We start from the raw sequence: 22,518 nt of genomic DNA on the forward strand, positions 1-22,518 counted from the left end.
CTTTTGCTGTGTCCCAAAGATTTTGGTATGTTGTGCTTTCATTCTCATTTGATTCAAGGAGTTTTTAAATTTCAATTTTTGTTTCTTCTCTTACCCAGTCTTTCTCAAGGAGGATATTGTTCAATTTCCATGTTGATCTTTTTCTGTTGCTCTTCCTATTGTTGATTTCTAATTTGATAGCCTTATGATCTGAGAAGATACTTTGCAGTATTTCAGTGTTTTTAAATTTATTAGGGCTTGCTTTGTGGCCTAATATATGGTCTATCATGGAAAAGTTTCATGTGCACTGGAAAATAATGTATATTTTGCTGTTGTTGGGTGAATGGAGTAGTAGATTTCTTGAGATGTAGAATTAACATTGCATGTGACAAATCAAATACAGACACTATCTGGACACTATTTCATTTTCTTTTGGGGGAGGATTGTTTTGCTTTGTTTTGTTTTAACAAGGATAGGATCATCATAATTATATTTAACATTAGGAAATTTTCTTCTGGTTCAAATTGTACCTTGTTTTGTCATGTGTACTATACTAAATGGGTCAGCACTTGGTTTCAGCTACAAGCCATGAGAGGTGTTTTGTTTCTCTATTGCTGCTATAACAAAAAATACCACAAATGTATGGCTTTTAACAAACAGGGATTTGTTCTCTTACTGTTTAGGAGGCCAGAAGTCTGAGTTCAAAGCACCAGCTCTAGGGCCTGGGTGAAGGCCACTCAACTTTGGACTTCAACTCTACCTCTTGCTCCCAGCCCACTGGATCTGGAGATGTCTCTTAACTCAGGCTTACTGCTGAGACTGACAAACCCAAGATCAACAAACAAAATGGCACAGTTCCAGGATTATTAAGCAACATGGACAGCCAATAGTTGAAGTCTAGGAATCGTCTCAAGATCGGGAGACAACGTGGTGTTCACTCACTGATGATTCAGCCGAATGCAGGATCCAAACATGCCAAGAAGCTCAGAGACCTTTCTTAAGCCTCTTCTTATAAACATCCCTAAGGCAGCTATTCAGCTGCTCCAATAGATTCGGCCATGTAGTTGATTACCAGTCTTATTATGGGGAATAACTATATCCAGCTGCCTAGCCACTCAAAACCAGGCCTGGCCAAGTTAACACATAACATTTACTACCACAGGAGGGATGAGGGAACATCTTTTGTTTATGAAGAGTATTGGTTTTAATTACAATATTGTTAATTCTTAGTCAGGTTTTCATAAGTCTAGGTCAATGTTTGTCATTCTGTTAAAACTGTTTTCATGACAGGCTGAGTGGTCTCACTGGTGCCTAAGGCACTTGACTGCTAACCACAAGGCTGGCAGTTCAAACCTACCAGCCACTCCTCGGAAGGAAGGTTGGGCAATCTACTTCTGTAGTGATACCTCCTTGGAAACCCACAGAAGGGTCGCTATGAGTTGGGTCTGACTCGACAGCACATAACAACAACAACAGTATGTAATTAGTTACCTATTGCTGCATAACAAATTTCCAAACATAGTAGGCTAAAACAATGCCAAAAAAACAAACCCTTTGCCATCAAATTGATTGAGACTCATAGTGACATTGTAATGCACAGTAGAACTGTTCCAATTTCCTAGACTGTAAATCTTTATGGAAACAATCTGCCATATCTTTCTCCTGCAGAGAAGCTTATGGGTTCAAAACACCGACTTTTCACATGGCATCCCAGCACTTTAACCACTATGACACCAAGGCTCCTCAAAAAAAAAAAAAATAATAAACCAAAAAACCAAATTCCCTGCCGTCAAGCCAGTTCTGACTCATAGCAACCCCTCCTTGGGTTTCCCAGGTGGTATCTCTATGGAGAGAGAGATACCACCTGGGAAACCCAAGGAGGGGTCGCTATGAGTCGGGGCCGACTCGATGGCATATAATAACAACAACAACATCTCTATGGAAATAGATTGCCCAGTCTTTCTTCTGAAAAAACTGGTCATTTTGAACCACCAGCCTTCTGGTTAGCAATCAAATGCTTTAGGCACTGTACCACCAGAGCTCCATTTATTATTACACAGTTTCTGTAGGTCAGGAATTCAGGACTACCTTAGCTGACTGGTCCCGGCTCAGGATTTCTCATGAAATTGTAGTCAAGATGTCTGCCACAAGACTGGGGCTGAAAGATTTGCTTCCGAGATGGCTCATTCATATGCCTGGCAAACTGATCCTGACTCTTGGCTGAAAGCCTCAGTTCTTTCATAGGGCTGCTTGAATGTCCTTAAGGTATAGCAGCTGGCCTCCCTCAGAGTGAGGAATCCAAGAAAGAGCAAGGATGTCTATATATGGACCATCAATAAAATCTTTACACCAGGAAATAAACATGGCATTTTTTTTTTTTTTTTTTGACTAAACAGAAGTTGCAGTTTGAAAATGTGACATCTTTTGTCACAACATCTTTTGTGACCTAGCCTCAGAAGTCATACTCTATCATTTCTGCAACATCCTGTTGGTTCTACAAGACAGTTCTATTCAATGTGCTAGGGAACTATACAAAAGTATAAATACCAGGTTGTTGTTGTTGTTGTTATGTGCCGTCGAGTCAGACCCGATTCATAGTGACCCCTCCCTGGGTTTCCGAGGCAGTATCACTATGGAAGCAGATTGTCCCATCTTCCTTCCGAGGAGTGGCTGGTGGGTTTGAACCAACAGTCTTCTGGTTAGCAGTCAAGTGCCTTAGGTGAGAATTATCGTAGGCCATCTTGGAAGCTGTTTACCACATGATGTAAACGTGAATAGGAAGGGGCAAATTGGGAGGGATAGAGCCATAGGACCAGACATGCACTGTGGCAAGGAGACAAACTGTTGCTCCTTTGTGAGTGTCCTACCAGATTGATGTAGTATTTAGAGGATACAGCAACTAATGCTACTGCTGGACTGTAGAAGACCTAACAAAGTGTTACAAGGATGAGATCAGAGGAAAGAACGTGGCATTGATTCATGTCAGAACAGGATACAGAGTTTCAGAGAGGCACTTATTCAGCTTCTGGGAAAACATGATTCATTCATTCACTTATTGTGTAGGTATTTACTGAACAGCTACTATCCCTGGCACTGAGGATCGATGGGAATATGAACACCCTGTCATCATGAAACTTAAAATCGAGGGGGCCCTTTGTGTAAGTAAAGGAGCCTTGATGGCACAGTGGTTAAAGTGCTTGGCTCCTAACTGAAAGGTTGATGGTTTGGACCCACCAGCTGCTCTGCAGGAGAGAGATGTGACAGGCAGCCTGCTTTCATAGAGATTACAGCATTAGAAATCCTATGGGGCAGTTCCACTCTGTCCCATGGGTTCACTATAAGTTAGAATCAACTTGGTACCACACAAGAACAATGTGTAAGTAAAAAGGTAATTACACTGTAATGTGATGATTTCTATGAAAGAGAAGTACAGGATGGATTTCACAGGAGGAAGTTTTGATCAAGAACTGAGAAGTCAAGGAGATCTAAAGAAGGAAGTAACATTGGAACCAAAGAGTAAGAAGGTGTCAGCCTTGTGAAAGACAGAAAAAAAACAGGCATATTCTAAACCAGGGAATAGCCCTCATGAGCAAAAAATGATAAGTACCCCCTGTAGCAACTAAAAGTGTATTTGAACCAAGCATGTAACATTGAGGATAGCAAGAGATGAGAACACAAAGGTAATCAAGTGCTAGAATTTCAGATGGTGTTAAGGAGCAGGACCACAATCCAGGAAAGGAAGGGAAAGTCAAGGGGAAGAAAAGCAAGGCTCCACCGTGGAGATACAGGGATTCTGGGAGTTTCTCCAGGCAGAAACTATGAGACAGGACACAGGCTGTTGGGAGACTGTACCTCACAAGGATGTTTCTTGTGAGTGTTCATGTCAGAAATGGTCATTCTTAGAAAGTGCTGGGGCAAGGAAGACTGAGAGTGTAATAGGGTGGAAAATAGAGGTCAAAGAGATGCAGGATGTCATGTGAGCAGTAAGGACAAGCCAGTGGAAGTGTTGGACATGCATATGAAGAGAATAATATAGAAATGGAGATATGGGGCAGATAAGGAGCTGAGCATGCAAACTCTGGACAAATGCCCTTTCATGCAGAGCCCTAAAATTTTGCCAGGACAAAGACAACTTAGATAGGTATATATCCTAAAGAAGTGAGAGCCAGGACAAGAACAGATATATACGTACCCACGTTCATTGCAGCACTATTTACAATAGCAAAAACATGAAAACAATCTAGGTGCCCATCAACAGAAGAATGGATAACCAAACCATGGTACATTAACACAATGGAATACTATGCAACCCTAAAGAATAATGTAGAATCTTCAAAATACCGCATAACATGGATGAACTTGGAGGACATTATGATGAGTAAAATAAATCAATCACAGAACAACAAATATTGTATTAGTCCATTATTGTAAAAGGTCAAGGAAAGATTTATCTATGGAAGGAAATTTTCTTTGTTGGTTGCCAGGGGTGGGAGGGGAGGAGAGGGAACACTGCTATATAGGTAGAGACAAGTATTGATTTGGGCAAAGGGGAGGGCAATGTACCAAATGTGAGTGATCAACACAGTGGCATTGAGGAAAAGGAAGACATAGAGAGGTGCATGGGAGGTGTAGACAACAAAGATGAACCTTTTTGCACATACAGTGCTACATTGTCATTGAAGGCAAACATTGATCTACAGGTGGATAGATGGGTGGACAGGCTGAACTATTAGGTATGCCTATGCAGGGGGAGAGTGCCCATAACCATATGTAGGGTTGGCAGACAATGTTTCCACAAGCTTATTTGTATATTCTGCAAGAATTCCCAGGTATATAGTAGAGCTGACAAGGAACAAGTTTGTAGTCACTTCTTGGCCACAGTCAGCAACCCAGAGGAAGCAAGTAGTTGGACCTGTGGTCTTAGGACCACGGTCACAGGGGACATCAAGCTCAATTGGCATAACATTTACACAAAAACATTGCTCCATATCCTACTTTGGTGAGTAGCCACTGGGATCTTAAAAGCTTGCAAGCAGCCATCTAGATGCAACGATGGGTCTCTCCTCAACCAGAACAAAGAAGAATGAAGAAAGCCAAAGACGCATGGAAACAATTAGTCCAAGGGATTGGTACACCATGTGATCCTCAAGCTATATGACTATGAGAAGAACTAGATGGCGCCTGGCTATCACGGTCAACCACTCGGAGGGGGGTCTATGTAAGAGATCCTTGATAGAGTGGGAAAATAATGTGGAACAAAACTCATAATCAGAATAAAAAGAAAAAGGACCAGCCTTGCTGGTTTGATAGAGCCTGATGGAACTCCTGAGACTATGGTCCCTAGCTGCCCTTCAGCTCTGGAATTGAACCCATTCCTGTGGCGTCCAGACAAACAAAAGAAAGGCATACGAGCTGAATATTTACATTAGGTAGAGACACTCCTTGGAGAGATCAATCGTGGGAGAATAGAAGGGCTGTGTGTGCACAGGGAGACAGCTCACGGGGCAGTAGTATGTGGGAGGGAAAGACACAAGGAAGAGATGGCTATGGGGAGGAAGCGGGAGGAGAGCTGTTGCATTGTGGGAGATTGCAGTCAATGTCATGAGACAAAGTGTATGTGAACTGCTGTATGGAAGATGAATTTTCTCTGTAAACTATCACCCAAATCACAATTTTTTTTTTTTTATTTTTTAAATAACAACTTAGAAAGCTCCCCTAGTCCAGACAAAAGGAGTAAGGGGAATCAATCTGTCTGGAATTAGTTTTTCAGAAATAATGCAAGAATCCACTTTTGAACGCAATAGCCCAAGGTAAAAACAGACCTGGAGGAGTCAGCCGGGATACTGCTTCCTCAATTAATCAGAGATCTTCAGAATTGGCCCTGGAGACTGTATGGGCTGAGCTTTCGGAAAGTGGAGGTGTTGAGCTTTGTAAGAGGTACTCACCAGTGCTCCTAGCTGTGGGAGGAAATAAATAGGAGCTTGCATCCTATTTATTTATCCTGCTTAAAAGGAGCACCCTGAGCAGTGGCTAATTTGAGACTGAGTAACTGGAACAGTGATTTTTAAACTTTAATATGCACTAGAATAAAGTAAAATGCTTGCAAATATTCAGATTTCTAGGACCCACATCTAGGTGCTCTGATTCAGTAGGTCAGGAGTGGATCTCGGGGATCTACATTTTTAAGAGGACTTTCAGGTGATTCTGAGGTCAAGAAGTTGGCAGAGCACACTTTGGAAAACACTTGCACTTAAAACTTAGCATAGTGACTAAGAGTGTGAGCTCCGCAGCCATATTACATAGATATCAATGCCCAGCTTGGTTACCTGCCACAAAACTCCAAAACAGCCAGTCTGTGCCTCAACTTTTCAGCTATGAAGGGGGTAGTTGTACCCAACTCACTGAGTTGTTGTGGAGATTAGACAAGTTAATAAATGTAAATCTGGTACAGTTTGAGCACTCAGTATTAGCAATTATTATTAACTGAAAATAAATTCCAATATTGCTGTAAAAAATGTTTAGTAAAACTTACATTTGAAATTCCAAGCCATGTGGATTTTTATAGTGTGACAGATATACAGACAGATAGAGATAAATACCTACTGTTGAGTTGACCCTAACTCACTGCAACCCTAGGCACAACAAAAGGAAACATTGCCTGGTCTTATGTTGTCCTCCTGATCACCAGCATATGCAAGCCCGTTGTTGAGGTTTTTGTGCCAATCCATCCCAAGGAGGTTCTCCCTCACTTTTGCTGGCCCTCTGCTTCACCAAACATGATGTCCTCCTTCAGCAACTAACTCTTTGTAATGAGGTATCCAAAGCAAATGAGTCAGACAATGTTCTGCATGATCCACAGCTTTTCATTGACCAGTTTTCAGAGGTAGATCATTATGTCTTCCTTCCTAGTCTACCTTAGTCTGGAATCTGCTAAAATTTGTCCACCATAGGTGACCTTCCTGGTATTTGATATACTGGTGGCATAGCTTTAGCATCATAGCAACATGCAAACCACAATAGTACAACAAACTGACAGATTAGTTTGTAAATTTGAGTACAGCAAAAAGAAAAAAAATAATACATCAACATACATTTCTGTTTTAATCTTTCAAATACTTTTCATGATTACTTTCTGTCATTCTCTATCTCTTAAAATCAACATAATTGTTTGAAAATGTTAAAATGGGAGGAAATTAGAAACAGTATTTGAAAAGTTGACCAGATGGTAGTAAGGATCATTATCACTCATGTTGCATGCTTGTTACCTGTCAGCACTCAGAGAATCATGTACATGATGTCCACTCATTGGACTTCAACCAACCTCCTGTCATGAGGTCAGTTGGCAACAGCGAGTACTCACAGTGCACACTATGCACTGGGCACTTAAGCAAATGGACATGATGATGAGGCCCTAGACCTGCTGCTGGGGAGACAAGCGTGATAGCAACTTCCACATTTATGTTTGGCTGTTCTTCCCTTTGTAAGGGAGGTAAGATAGGTAATACTGTTCCCATTTTTATGAATAAGAACCAAATCCGTTGTCATTGAGTCAATTCTAACTCTCAGCAACACCACAGGACAGAAGAGAACTGCCCCATAGGGTTTCCCAGGCTGTAAATCTTTATGGGAACAGACTGCCAAATTTATCTTCCACAGAGCTGTTGGAGGGTTCAAACCACCAACTTCCTGGTTAACAGTCAAGAGCTTAGCCATTGCATGACCAGGGCTCCTATATGAACAAGAAAGAGCTCAAAAAGTGTACATGGCTACAGAATCTCAAATTCTCATGGACTCTGGACTTTCTGAAGCCATTGAAGCTAGATGAACTTCTGAAATGATTGTTCTGAGATAATTTTTAAATTTTAGACTAATATTATCCCCTGAAGTCTTCTTAAAACCAAACACTTGTTTAACTTCACTAGAAATGAATGTCTACCTTTAGCACTGTGCTCTGTTAAGATCTATCTGTATGGGATCAAATTGACAAAAAGTAACTTGAAAGATTAGGTAGAAAATTTAGGGGCAATAAGTATATGTTAATGGGGAGGAACAACTCAGAAAAAGAGGGTGAGAATGGTTACACAATTCGAAGAATGTCATTATTGTCACTGAGTTGTACTTGTGGAAATTGTTGAATTGGTCTGTGTTCTGCTGTGCATATTTCCAATAATGTAGTAGAGTGAATTACATAGTATGGTCTTCTACTCATGGTCTTTATGGTGCCCACCAGATGACTGGGTACAACTATGTAAATGTGAGGTGCTTGTGATCTACCTAGGGGATTGGATAGCTTGTTAGTAATATAGATAAAGGTACATGGCACACTTGTGGGGCTGGAACCATGGAAATAAGGTGTAGGGAACCCTAATGTGGGGACTGGTCAGTTTTGTCATCTGCTTGGCTTAAAATGAGCCCTCACAGAGGCAAAAAGGTGGATCTCACTGCCACCAAGAGAGAATAGCCAGGGGTGGGGTGTAGTACTTCCTTGGACCTGAGTTCCCTATACTGTACCTCCTTGGCAGAGAGACAGACACAGCAGAACTGAGAGACCAGCAGGAGAAAAGAGCAGATGTCAGCCCATGGAGTGTGAGACAGCTGACTGCCTTTGGGCAGGAGGCTTGCTGGCAGAGTGGGGTGCACCTAGGTGCACCTATCAGCAGAGCTAAAAGAGCTTTGTAATATTTGCCCAATCTGGGCAGAGGCCAGGCCAGAGAGGCCAAGGGCCAAAGAGGAGGCATGCCTTTGGGCATGGCCAAGGGGGGGCTGTCCTTATCGAATAATTGTATCCTGAGTGTTCCTGAACCTGAATTTTAACCTGTTACTTCCCTAATAAACCCCATAATCATGAGTATTGTCTGTGAGTTCAGTGCAGCTATTGTTATGAATTATTGAACCCAGCAGAGAAGTAGTGAGCACTGTGGGAGGGACAGTTGGTGTCAGAGTTGATGAAAAGGTAGATGAGTGATGACATGTCTGGCTTCAGAGGAATCAGTTTTGGGCTGATGCTGTTGACTCTTCCCTCTCCCCCTCTTGAAGTTAAAGGAGGTCAGAGAATGCCACCCCTACACCTTTTATGCAAACAACAACAATAAAAACAAAGTAAGTTATATTTTTAAAAGTGTACATGCCTAATAAATAAGACAGTTAGGATTAAAACCCAGTCTTCAAATATGTTCTAGTCTTTTTCTTTTTCATCTTACCATACTTTCATTCTTCATAACAAAAGGAGACCCTATTAAAAATAAAATTATACCTAGAAATAGGATAGGACTCCAAAACAAAATGAGAGGAAAAGTAGTACATTAGTTAGGCCCGTCAGGAATAACAGCAAGCTAGTGATGTTCCAAGTCTAAATGCTTAGCTACCTTCAATTGGGAGATATTTATGTTACACAGTTAAGACATTACCTGACATATAGGATGACTTAGCCATATAGATGTGCATAAGGAAAGTTTTATGGCAATTGTTGAAGTAAACAGAGTAACATGATACAAGTGATACAAGTGGGTTATTCAATGATTGTAAGGAGAGATAGACAAAAGGGATTTTCATTTCTACTTTTAAGAATATGTTGGAGAACCATACAAAGTACTGTAAACTGAGCACCTACTATTACCAGGAATTTTAAATAGGTCATTTCATGTAACCTCCAAAACAACCAGAAGAGGTAGAAACTGGCTTCCACATTTAACAAAAGAATGACCAAGACTCAGAGCAGTTTGATCACTTGTAAGTTTATTTTTACAATTTGGAGACTTTAAGTCCAAGTTCAAAGTGCCAGGCTCTAAGGGCTGGGTGAAAGCCTCTCAACCTTGGGGTCTAGCTCTCCTCCTGCTCCCAGCCCACTGGAGCTAGAGTCATTTCTTCATTCAGACAGCTGCTGGATGCTGAGGCTGAGAAGCCCCAAGGTTGACAAGTAACAAGGCACAGTCCTGATATTACCAAACCACACGGCAGGCCATTAGCTTAAGTCCACTGTAAGTCTCAAGGTTGGCAGAGCATAGCAGGCTGCTGAGCAATGATACGGCTGCATGCAGGGTCCAACCGTCCCATAGGCTAAAGACCACTCCCAAGGCTTCTTCCTATATACAGGAAGCAGACCACATCCCAAAGGCAGCTACTCAGCTTCTTGTGGTAGATCCCACCATGGAGCTGATTGCCAGTCTCATCATGGGGAATACTACCACCAGCTTCCCAGCCACTCAACCGGGCCCAGCCAAGTTGACACAGAAACATAACCATCACAGCTACCAACCAAAAGGTCAATGATTTGAACCCAGCAGCCACTCTGTGGAAGATAAGGCAATTTGCTTCTGTGAAGACTCACAGTTATGTAAACTCTATGGGGCAGTTCTACTCTGTACTACAGGGTCACCATGAGTCAGATCAACTAGATGGCAGTGGGTGTCCTGGATAAAATAATAAAATTTAAGTTGTCTGTCTCTGATGAAATAAGTTATTTAAATAACTTCCAATTTAATAGTGTAACTTTAAAACAAAATCAGATTTTCTTCTCTGAGTAAAGATTTGAACAGGCACCACACAAAAGAGGATATACAAATGATAAATAAACATTATGAAAATGTGCTCAATTACATTAGTCATTTGTTGTCATTGTCATTTGCCGTCGAGTGGGCCCCAACTCAGAGCGACCTCTCCTTGGGTTTCTAAGGCAGTATCACTACAGAAGTATGATTGTCCAACCTTCCTTCCGAGGAGTTGCTGGTGGGTTTGAAACGCCAGCCTTCTGGTTAGCAGTCAAGTGCCTTAGGCACTATGCTACATTAGTCATTAGGAACATGCAAATTAAAACCACAATGAGATAACTACTGAAGACTTACTAGAATGGCTAAAATGTAACAGACATAAAGCACCAAGTGTTGACAAGATTGTAGAAAACTTCTCCTGCAATTATTATATATTGGTACAACCACTTTGGAAAATTGTTTGGCAATATGTACTAAAGCTGAACATATGTATCATATGAATATCTTTTGATCCAACTATTTCACTCCTGGGTATATTCTAAACAAGGGTTTGTACCTATGTTCCAAAACCTGGAAGCCTCTCAGTTCATCAGCAGTAGAATGGATATGTAAATTGTGGCTATTTGTGCAATGAAATTATACAGCAAGGAAAATGAATAACCAATATTGAGTAGAAGAAGCTACCATTTAATTTGGTTTTCATAAAGTTAAAAACTACTGGGAGAAGGAGCGAAGGGAGACTTCTAGGGTACTGATCATGGTTGATTTCTTGATCTGATGCTGGTTTCACATTGTGAAAATTCATCAAACTGATGCTTATTTATAAATGTTTTCTTTATGTTCACTGTACATACATTAAGTTATGCCTCAATAAAAAGTGTTTCCAAAAGGACGTTATTAGCAAGCTTATTTTTAGTAACTTCTATCCGTAGTTTTGAAACTACCACCCCACGTAATGTAAATACTGTGAGGGCAGAAATTTTTGCTGTTTTATGCATAAATATTTTCTGAATAAATAAATGAAGGGATTAGACTCAGATATTAATAATGAGGGATAAATGATGACTATCTTTAGGTTTAAGAATAGATTCTAGTCTATATATTTAGAAGCTCAAGTTATTAGAAAATAACCTGTACACAATGATGAACTTTTCATAATACATTGACTTTTTGGAAGGCAGTATAGCTAAACACTTAAAAACATGCAACCAGAGAATGAATTTTAATTTCAGCTCTGCCATTTATTAGCTATGTGACTTTGACCCAGTTATTTAACATCATCTTATCTCAGTAGCCTCATGAGTAAAATGAAAACAAGAATGTTAACCATTCCACGGAGTTAAAGGAAAGAGTAAGTGAGAGTATCTATGTAAAGCACTTAGCATGCTGCCTGCATATATTGAAAGTGCTCTAACTGTTCTCTATTATTGCCTCCCTTAATAGTTAATTTATTTATGATTTCTATATTGTGATGATAATTTTCAGTTTACCTTTATGTTAAATTCAATTACATTTTTGTATATAATTTAAGACATTTAAAACCCTCAATTTTACTGATTACTTTTATTCTGCTATAGGAAAAAGATGAGGCAGTCTGCTACTGTAAACATTAATAGCCTTGGAAACTCTAAGGGACCATTCTACTCTGTCCTATAGGGTTGCTAGTCAGAATCGACTCAAGGGCAGTGAGTTTGGTTTTCAGTTTGGTAACCAGCTGTGGGGCCTCAGAGCAGCCACATAAATCTCATAATCATCAGACAGCAAATGAAGAAGCCGAAATAAGCAATCCTGGATTGAATGTCCTGATAATGCTGATGTTCTCTTTATGTGTGTTTTGGTTTCCATACCTTCCCAACTGCCTCCCATAACCCCTCGTCCCCATCCTTTCACACATCTGACATGCTAATCAAAAAGAACAACCTGCAGTTCTAAGAACATGCCTTTCTAGCCCATTCTGTCCCATCTGTGTGCCTTTGCTTATATAAAAGCTATTTTTTATCCTATTATATTCCTAATAGAGATACCTCTTCCTTAAGCAAAGTATCCTTGATTCCACTCAACTGGATACCATTTGTCTTTCCTCTTAAATTCATAACTCAATCTATACATCTCTTGTGGCAACTATCATTCTCTGTTGTTGTTGTCGTTGTCATCACTAGCTGTGACTCATGGTGACTTTCCTTATAAGAGAAAGAAACATTGCCTGATCCTACCCCATCTTCATGATCTTCATGATCATTGGTGTGTCTAAGTACACTGTTGTGGTCACTGTGCGTTTTGAGTGTCTTCCAGACAAAGGGGCTCATCTTCTAGCACTATATCAGAAAACATTCTACTGTTTTCCATTGGCTGATTTTTGGAAGTAGATCACCATCAGGCCTTTCTTCCTAGTATGTCTTCGTCCAGAAGCTCTGCTGAAACTGTTCACCATGGTAACCTTGCTGGATATCGTAGCAACACACAAACCACCACAGTACAACAAACCAATTGTTCTCTACCTTGTATTTGACTTACTTGTTTAATTTTGTCTCTTACTCCAAATCTGAGCTGTTTTGAGAGAAAGGTACTTGTGTTGTCTAAATGTACTTTGTTCATTGTGGATATTTTTCAAGAATGTGTGTAATTAATTCATTTAAGAATGTTTATACTATCTAGCCATTCTTTACAGTACAACAGAAATCTAATATAGAGATTTCTTTAAATTATCTGACTCAAATGATTAAGGTCCCATCATTGTTTTATAATTCAATATACTCCTGCATCAAGGCAAGATATAAAACAACTTAAACAATTGAGCCTGGCAATTACTAAACCATGGGGTTCTAATCTAAAGAGAATGCCATAAACAAAATGTGTGTTAGTCTCTGAGATTGAATTTAACTAGCTTCCTGATTAGGGCAGCATGGATACAGCAGAATAGCTAACTTTGTCTAACCGTGGTCTTCTTACCCTCTCTGTCCTCCTGAGTGTAACAGATGAAAAAGAAAGGCTTTGCACAGTATAGCTAAACTGGGAGAATCATCCCCAGGGAGGGTTCAGTTAACCTTTGTTACCCGCTATCATTTGCGGGAGCTCTGGTAGCATAGTGGCTAAGACACTTGCCTGCTAACCAGGCGGCTGGCGGTTCAAACCCACCAGCCACTCCTCGGAAGGAAGGTTGGGCAATCCTACTTCCGTAGTGATACTGCCTCGGAAACCCAAGGAGGGGTCGCTATGAGTCGGTGTCGACTCGACGGCACACAAGAACAACAACAACAACTATCATTTGCAGGTTGTTTCTAAATTAAGTTCTTAAATTAGTGGCTTTCAGTCTCTCCATAAACGAAGCAAACTGTTCTTGCTCCTGTGAGGAATCCCTAAGGAAGTGATAGCCGTGGTGATCCATGCGGGGGTGAGAGCTAATCTCAAGAGTGGAGGGATTTTCAGGCTAATGAGTTTATATATATTTTTTTAATATGTCAATTTCAGTTAGATGTACAACATAATGATGTAGAATGCTGGGCAATTAAAATGTAGGTGTCTTTCAAACTAGAGCCTTTGAAGGATGCTTTCCAAAAAAAAAAAAAGTTGCATTAGTAATGAAATCATGACAGGTGGCAATCAGTCCTAAAGACAAGGGAAAGGGGAACTGAGAGCCTCCCTCCCGGTGTCTCTCAGATTTCACTGTCTGAAAAGGCAAATGTCAAACCTCTTGTTCCAGGTAGTGCTTCTTTGATTCATAGCAGAACTTTATCTTCCTATGAATCATACTTATATTGTCAAGGATGATGAAGCATATGTAGTGAGACATGTTTTGCTCTATTAGTTAAAAGGCACCTCAATTTACAGTTCAGCCTTACTGGAGAGCAATCTGAAAATATGTATTCAAAGTTTTAAACTAACTATCCTTTGACCAAGAAATTATATTTCTGTAAACTTAACCTCATGAAATCATTAAGAATTTGTCCCAAATATTTGCATATAAAAATATTTATATCTGCACTCTTCATAACAGTGAATAGTCAGAAATAACCAATGTGCTCAATAAGAACTAATATAGAGATTTCTTTAAAAATATCTGAATCAAATGATTGAGGTACCATCATTATTTTATAAGTCAATATGTTCCTGCATCAAGGCAGTTATGGCACAGTCATACTCTGGAGCACTATTTATCTCTTTAAAGCAGTCTTATAGAAAATGTATCTATGAAAATAAAAATGGATTCAATAGGGTGTGTATATATATATATATATATATATATATATATATATATACACCTTGGCTTTCCGAGGCAGTATCACTATGGAAGTAGATTGCCCACTCTTCCTTCCAGAAAAAAAAAAAAAAGATATAATATGTAAGTTATATTTCATTACAAAAAGGAAACTGAAACAGCTAATATGTGTTGAGTACTTCCTCTGTGCCAAATATACTACTAAGAATTTATATGAATATTCTTATTCAATTCTTAGATAGTTTTATAAAGCAGATTTTAAATCAAGTAGCATTCCCTTGTTCTGTTGGAATGACAGCTTCTTGATCTATGGTCCGTTTCCTCATGAGCATAATTAAGCATTCTGGAATTCCAATTCTTTCAAAAGTTATCCATACTTTGTTATGATCCACACAGTTGAGTGCCTTTTCAAAGTCAATAAAACATACATGGACATCTTTCTGGTATTCTTTACTTTCAGCAGAATCCATCTGACATAAGCAATGATATTGCTCATTCTATGTACTCTGTTGAATCCAGCTTGTGTTTCTGAAAGTTCCCTGTCAATATACTGCTGCAACCGTTTTTGAATTATCTTCAGCAAGATTTTACTTGCATGTGATATTAATGATATTGTTTGAAAATGTTCATACTCTGTTGGATCACCTTTCCTTGGAATGGGCACAAACATTGATCTCTTCCAGCCAGTTGGCCTGGTAGCTGTTTTCCAAATGTTGTTGTTGTTGTTATGGGCCGTCGCGTCAAACCTGACTATAGCGACCCCTCCTTGGGTTTCCGAGGCAGTATCACTACGGAAGTAGGATTGCCCAACCTTCCTTCCGAGGAGTGGCTGGTGGGTTTGAACCGCCAGCCGTTTGGTTAGCAGGCAAGTGTCTTAGCCACTATGCTACCAGAGCTCCCTGTTTTCCAAATATCTGGCATAAATGAGTAGGCACATTCAGTGCTTGTTGTGGATAACATTGCAAAGAATGTGAATTCCTGTACACTTAATTGTGCTCATGAGGAACATGTACATTGACCAAGAGGCTGCAGTTCGGACAGAACAAAAGAATACTACATGGTTTAAAATCAGGAAGGGTGTACATCAGGGTTTTACCCTTTCACCACACTTATTCAATATGTATGCTGAGCAAATATTTCAAGAAGGTAGATTATGTGAAGAAGAACGTGACATCAGCATTGAGGAAGAACCATTAACAAGCTGTGATATGCAGATGATGCAACCTTGCTTGCTGAAAGTGAAGATGACTTGAAGATGAAGCTCAATGACTACAGTCTTCAGTATAGATTATACCTCGACATAAAGAAAGCAAAAATCCTCACAACTGGAACAATAAGCACCATCATGATAAATGGAGAAAAATTTGAAGTTGTCACGGATTCCATTTTACTTGGATCCACAATCAACACCCATGGAAGCAGCAGTCGGGACATCAGACATCATGTTGCACTGGGAAAATTTGCTGCAAAAGACTTCTTTAAGGTGTTAAGAAACAAAGTTGCCACTTTGAAGACTATGGTATGCCTGACCCAAGCCATGGTATTTTCAATTACCTCATATGCATGTGAAAACTGGATAATAACTAAGGAAGACCAAAGAAGAGGTGATCCCTTTGAACTGTGGTGTTAGCAAAGAATACTGAAAATACAATGGAGTGCCAGAAAAATGAACAAATCTATCCTGGAAGAAGTGCAGCCAGAATGCCCCTTGGAAGTGAGAATGACCAGACTTCATCTCTCCTAATTTAGTCATGTTGTCAAAAAGGACCATTCCTTGGAGAAGAATATCATACTTGGTAAGGTGGAGGGTCGGTGAAGAAGGAGAAGACCCTCAACAAGATGGATTGGCATAGTGGCTGCAACAATGGCTCAAGCATAGCAAGGATTATGAGGATGGTGCAGGACCTGACAATGTTTCGTTCTCTTATACATAGCATCACTATAGGTTGGAGCCAACTCAATGGCACCTAACAACAGCAACAACATTAGTGTATATATGACTATTTTCCTCATTTCACAAATGGTGAATGTGCTTAAGGTCACATGAGTATTACATGGTAGAGCTACAGAAGGAAAAGAGAAAAGAAAAGAGAAGGAGAGGGGATGGGAGGGGAGGGGAAGGAAGGGAAGGGAAGGGAAGGGAAGGGGAGAATGATATTAACTACGATCTGAGAAAATCTGTTGCAAGATGTTAAAAGCTGTCATCTCTGATTGTAAAAGATTATGAGTATTGTTTTCTTCTTTTTCATGAGTATTTTGCTTGTTTTTTCTATACTGAGCCAAATTTGCTTTCATAGTTATGACTTACTCTTTCAAATATCCTTTCTCATCCTTGATCTTTTCCAAGATAGCCTCAAATATATAGGAGACATTTTGGCTCAAGTGACCTCATGGTTGAGGGTATGGTAGGGAAAACATGAATCTATGCTAACTAACTCTCAAACCAAACTCCCTGCCATCAAGTCAGATCCAACTCATAGTGACCCATCCTTGGGTTTCCAAGGCGGTATCCCTAAGGAAGTGTATTGCCCAGTCTTCCTTCCAAGTGGCTGGTGGGTTTGAACCACCAGGCTTCTGGTTAGCAGTCAAATACCTTAGGCACTACACTATCAGAGCTCCTTGAATCTATTCAAGTGTCCTCTAAATTTTCCCAGTTTCTGCTGCAGAGTTACTTGTTTCACTGCTCCTTGGACTAGTGATTACTAAAGTGCAATGAGTCCTATCTGACTTTTTCGAAAAATAAAGTCTTCCATTGCTATTGACATCATCATATCTGGTAATTGAGTCCCCATTCCGAGACATCTTGCTTCTCAACACCAGCCTCTACTAAGCCATTAAATCTCTAAGAAGCTCTATGCTCCCCTACATCAGTACTGGGCATATCTGCATCACCAAATATTTGTAAGCCATAATATTACCTCTTTAGCTTACTCCTGCTGGTACCTCTACACCATCAGTCTGAATCTTGTCCAAAGTGGTCACATGACTGGCTTCTCTTGGACCCTTGCAACCTTCCTCCAGCACACTGAGGCAAGTAGACTTTCTCTGGATGGATTTTCCTGCTCTCATTACCTGGAATCTCCCTTCTTCATCCACAACCCATCATCCCTAGAAAGAGGAAGTCTTTCATCCTTTCACTTTCTGTTAGAGCAAGACTTCTTAAATAAATCTATAAACAAGGCCTGAACCTTGATATACTGAAGGTGAAGACAAAGGAATTTTAAAATTCCTAGGCTTTCAAGATTGCAATTGCAAAATATTGTTTTGGATGTTGGAAGAGGAATGTTAATTCTATTTTTAATATTGCTATTATGGTAAATATATATATTCATCTCTCAGTATCTATAGAGGATTCATTCAAGTACCCCCCATAGATACTAACATCCATGAATGCTCAAGTCCCTTATGTAGAATAGTGTAGTATTTGCATATAACCTATGCACATCTTTGCATATAGTCTAAATCACCTCTAGATTATTTATAATACCTAATACAATGTAAATGCTACACAAATTGCACTTTACACTCCCCCTTACCCTGTGAGGGATTGCTTTACTACTTAGTTACTTTTTAGGAGCCTTTTTTTTTCCCAAATATTTCAATCTTTGATTGGTGGACTCCATGGATATGGAAGCCTGATTGTAAGTAATAAAACTTCTGACTTTTCAACAGTCTTCACATGTACAGTTCAGTGACATTAATTATGTTTGTCATGTTGTTCAACCTTCACCCTATCCATTCCCAAATTATACTGTCACCCTCAATAGAAGCTCAGGTTAACATACACATTAGAACACACACACCAGAAAGGAAGTAAAAGCCAAAATCAATACCTTAATCTCACAACTCCAACAAATTGAAAAAGAGGAGGGGGAAAAAAAAAGCCCACAGTCACCAGAAGACAGGAAGTAATAAAGATTAGAGCAGAAATAAATGAAACAGCAAAACAATAGAAAGAATCAACAAAACTAGAAGTCAGTTCTTAAAAGGAAGAATAAAATAGACAAACCATTGGCCAAATTAACAAAAGAAAAGAGGGAAAAGATGCAAATAACCAAATAAGAAATGAAATAGGTGGCATTAAAACAAAAACAAATGAAATCAAAAAGGATAATAACAAAATACTATGAAGAACGGTTCTCCAACAAATTTGAAAACCTAGCAGAAATGGACAAAGTTCTAGAAAAACAAGACTACCTAAACTAACACAAATGAGATAGGGCACATTAACAGACCCATACCAAAAGAAGAAATCATTAAAAAGAAAAAAACACCCTGGTCCAGACAGCTTCACTGGAGAATTCAACCAAACATTTGTAGAAGAGCTGACATCAATTCTACTCAAACTGTTCCACAACACAAAAAAGGATGAAATATTACTGAATTCATTCTAGAAAGCAAGCATAACTCTGATATCAAAGCCCAGCAAAGACACCACTAAAAAAAAAGAAAATTACTGACCAATATCCTTCATGAATATAGATGCAAAAATTCTCAACAAAATCCTACCCAATAGAATCCAACACTGTATCAAAAAAGTAATACAACATGACCAAGTGAGATTCATAGCAAGTATGAAAGGATGGCTCAGTATTAGAAATACAATCAGTATAATCCACCACAAAAAATAAAACAAAGGAAAAGACCATATGAACACACCAATTTTTGCATAAAAGACATTTGATAAAATCCAACTTCCTTTCTTAAAAAAACTCTTAGCAAAATAGGAATAGAAGGAAAACTCCTGAACATAATTAAGGGCAAACACACAAAACTAACACTGAATGTTATTCTTAATGGAAAGAGACTGAAAGCATTCCTTGGCACACAGGAACCAGATATGCATGCCTTTTATCACCACTCTTATTCAGTATTGTAGTGGAAGACCTAGCCAGAGCAGTAAGGCAAGACGGGGAAATAAAAAGCATCCAAATTGGTAAGGAAGAAGTAAAACTATCCCTATTTGCAAATGATATGATCCTGTGTATAGAAAATCCCAAAGATTCTACAGAAAATCTAGTGGAACTACTAGAAAGATTCAGCAAAGTATCAGGATACCAGATCAACATACAAAAATCAGACAAAATCCTCTACAATAACAAATAGAACTCTGAAAAAGAAACCAGGAAAACAACACTATTTATAGCAGTAAGCACAAAAAGGAAACACTTAGGAATAAAACTAACCAGGGATGTAAACGACTTATTTATACAAAGAAAACTACAAAACACTACTGCCAGAAACCAAAAAAGACTTACATAAATGGAAGACATAGAATGTTTATGCGTAGGAAGACTTAATGTAAAAATGTCAATACTACCCAAAGCAATCTACAGATATAATGGATTCCATTCCATATTCCATCAATATTCTTTAAAGAGATGGAAAAACTAATCATCAACTTTATATGGAAAGGCAAGAGACCTTGGATAAGCAAAGCACTATTAAAAAAGAAGACAAAAATATGAAACCTCACACTTCCTGATTTTAGAACCTACTACGCTACTTCCATAGTGATACCACCTCGGAAACCCAAGGAGGGGTCACTATAAGTCGGGTCCAACTCAACGGCAAACAACAACACAACAACACAGCCACAGTAGTCAAAACAACCTGCTACTGGTACAATTACAGACACATAAACCAGTGGAACAGAATTGTGAATTCAGAAGTAAATCCATCCACTCATGGATAGCTGATCTTTAACAAAGGGCTGAAACCCATTAAAGGGAAAGAGAGCCTCTTTAACAAATGGTGCTGGTCAAATTAGATATCCATTTGCAGAGAAATGAAACAGGATCCACAATTCATGCTATATACAAAAAACTAACTTAACATGAATGAAAGACCTGCCCGTAAAACGTACAACTATGAAGATCATCAAAGAAAAAATAGGGGCAAACTTAGGGGCCCTAATTTATGTCTTAAGTAGTCTGTCAAATATTCCTAAAATACACAGAGTAGAAAATAAACTAAATGACTGTTGTTAGGTGCCATCAAGTTGGCTCTGACTCATTGCGATCCTGTGTGCAACATAACCAAAACACTGTCCCCTTCTGCACTGTCCTCACAATATTTGCTATGCTTCAGTCCATTATCACAGCTTCTTCAGGTATTTTGTCTTTCTGTAAAGCTCTGGATAAAATATTCTGAGAGTATTATCTGAAAATGGTAGGTGGGGGTGTACTCCAAATACGTATTGGAATAGAAAGGCAAATTTGGAAATAACCACAAGCATGCTAGTCAAATACATAGAAAACTTTGAAAGAAAAGTGAAAGAAGCCAACCCAGAACTAAGAACAACTGTAAGAGATGACCATGCAGAACCATACACAACTACCTGCAACAAAAGTCATCAATCAGAAGAAGCCAGTGGTGCAACGGTTAAAGCATTTGGCTGCTAACCAAAAAGCCACTCGAGACCATCAGGAGAAATAAAAGGCATCCAAATTGGTCAGGAAGAAGTAAAACTATTCCTATTTGCAGATGATATGATCCTGTGTGTAGAAAATCCACAAGAGAAAGATGAGGCAGTCAGCTTCTGTAAAGATTTTTAAAAAACTTACTCCCATGGAGTTGATTCCAACTCACAGCAGTCCCTTTTGGGTTTCCGAGGCAGTAAATCTTTACAAAAGTAGGTTGCCCAGTCTTCCTTCTGCAGAGTGGCTGATGCCTTAGGCACTACACCATCAGAGCTCCTTGGAAACTCTATGGGGCAGTTGTACTCTGTCCTATAGGGTCACTACAGGGTCACTATGAGTTGAAATCAAACCAATGTTACTGGATTTTGAGCTTTGTGGTCAAATAGAACATGTATCAAATGCCAGGTTTGCTGATTACTGACTAATCCCCTCTTTCTTGACTATATGTCAAGAGAAAGTTACCAAACTACTCTCTTACCATCACTGTCTTCATCTAAGAGATGGAGAAAATAATACCTAATTTTATGAGTTACATGACAATAAAAAAATTGTCACAACAATGTTTGGCATACAATGCTCAATAAATGATGCTCAATAAATGGTGGCTAAACAACATATCATCATCATCATTATCATCGTCATCAATATAAGAAGCATAAAGCATATGAAAAGTAAATAGAGGGGGAAAAAAAGCCCTTATTGTCAAGGCCTAGAAGAAGCCATTAGAAACTATTACTCAGAGTGACAGCTAAGAATTAAAAAGAAAGTGGAGAATGAACCAGTCATTCAAGGAATTCTGAGTTAGGATAAAAGAAAAAAAGAGGATGTATATGGGTTCCATATGAATAAGAATCCAGGTATGGTACTAAAATAACATCAACTCAACTGAGTTTAGAAAAGTCACCTTGATTCCTTCTGATGTTGTTATTGTTAGGTGCTACTGAGTCGCCTCCAACTCATAGCGACCCTATGCAAAGCAGAATGAAAGACTGCTGGGTCCTGTGCCAGTTCCATGATCATTGCTATACCTGAGCCCATTGCTACAGCCACTGTGTCAATCCATCTCACTGAGGGCCTTCCCCTCTTTCCTTGACCCTCCACCTTACCAAGCATGACATCCTTCTCCAGGGAATGGTCCCTTCTGATAACATGACCAAAGTGGGTGAGACGAATTCCAGCCATTCTCACTTTCAAGGAGCTTTCCAACTGCACTTCCTCCAGGACAGATTTGTTAGTTTGTTTTTTTGTTAGTTCCATGGTATTTTCAGCATTCTTTGCCAGCACCTCAACTCAAAAACATCAATTCTTCTTTGGTCTTCCTTATTCATTGTCCAGCTGTCACATGCATATAAGGTGATTGAAAATATCATAGCTTGTGTCAGGTGCACCTTAGTCCTCAAGGAGACATCTTTAT

This window comes from Orycteropus afer, unplaced genomic scaffold (genome assembly GCF_000298275.1).
Source record: "Orycteropus afer afer isolate SDZICR_OR568_19922 unplaced genomic scaffold, OryAfe1.0 scaffold00229, whole genome shotgun sequence".
NCBI classification, from domain to species: Eukaryota; Metazoa; Chordata; class Mammalia; order Tubulidentata; family Orycteropodidae; genus Orycteropus; species Orycteropus afer.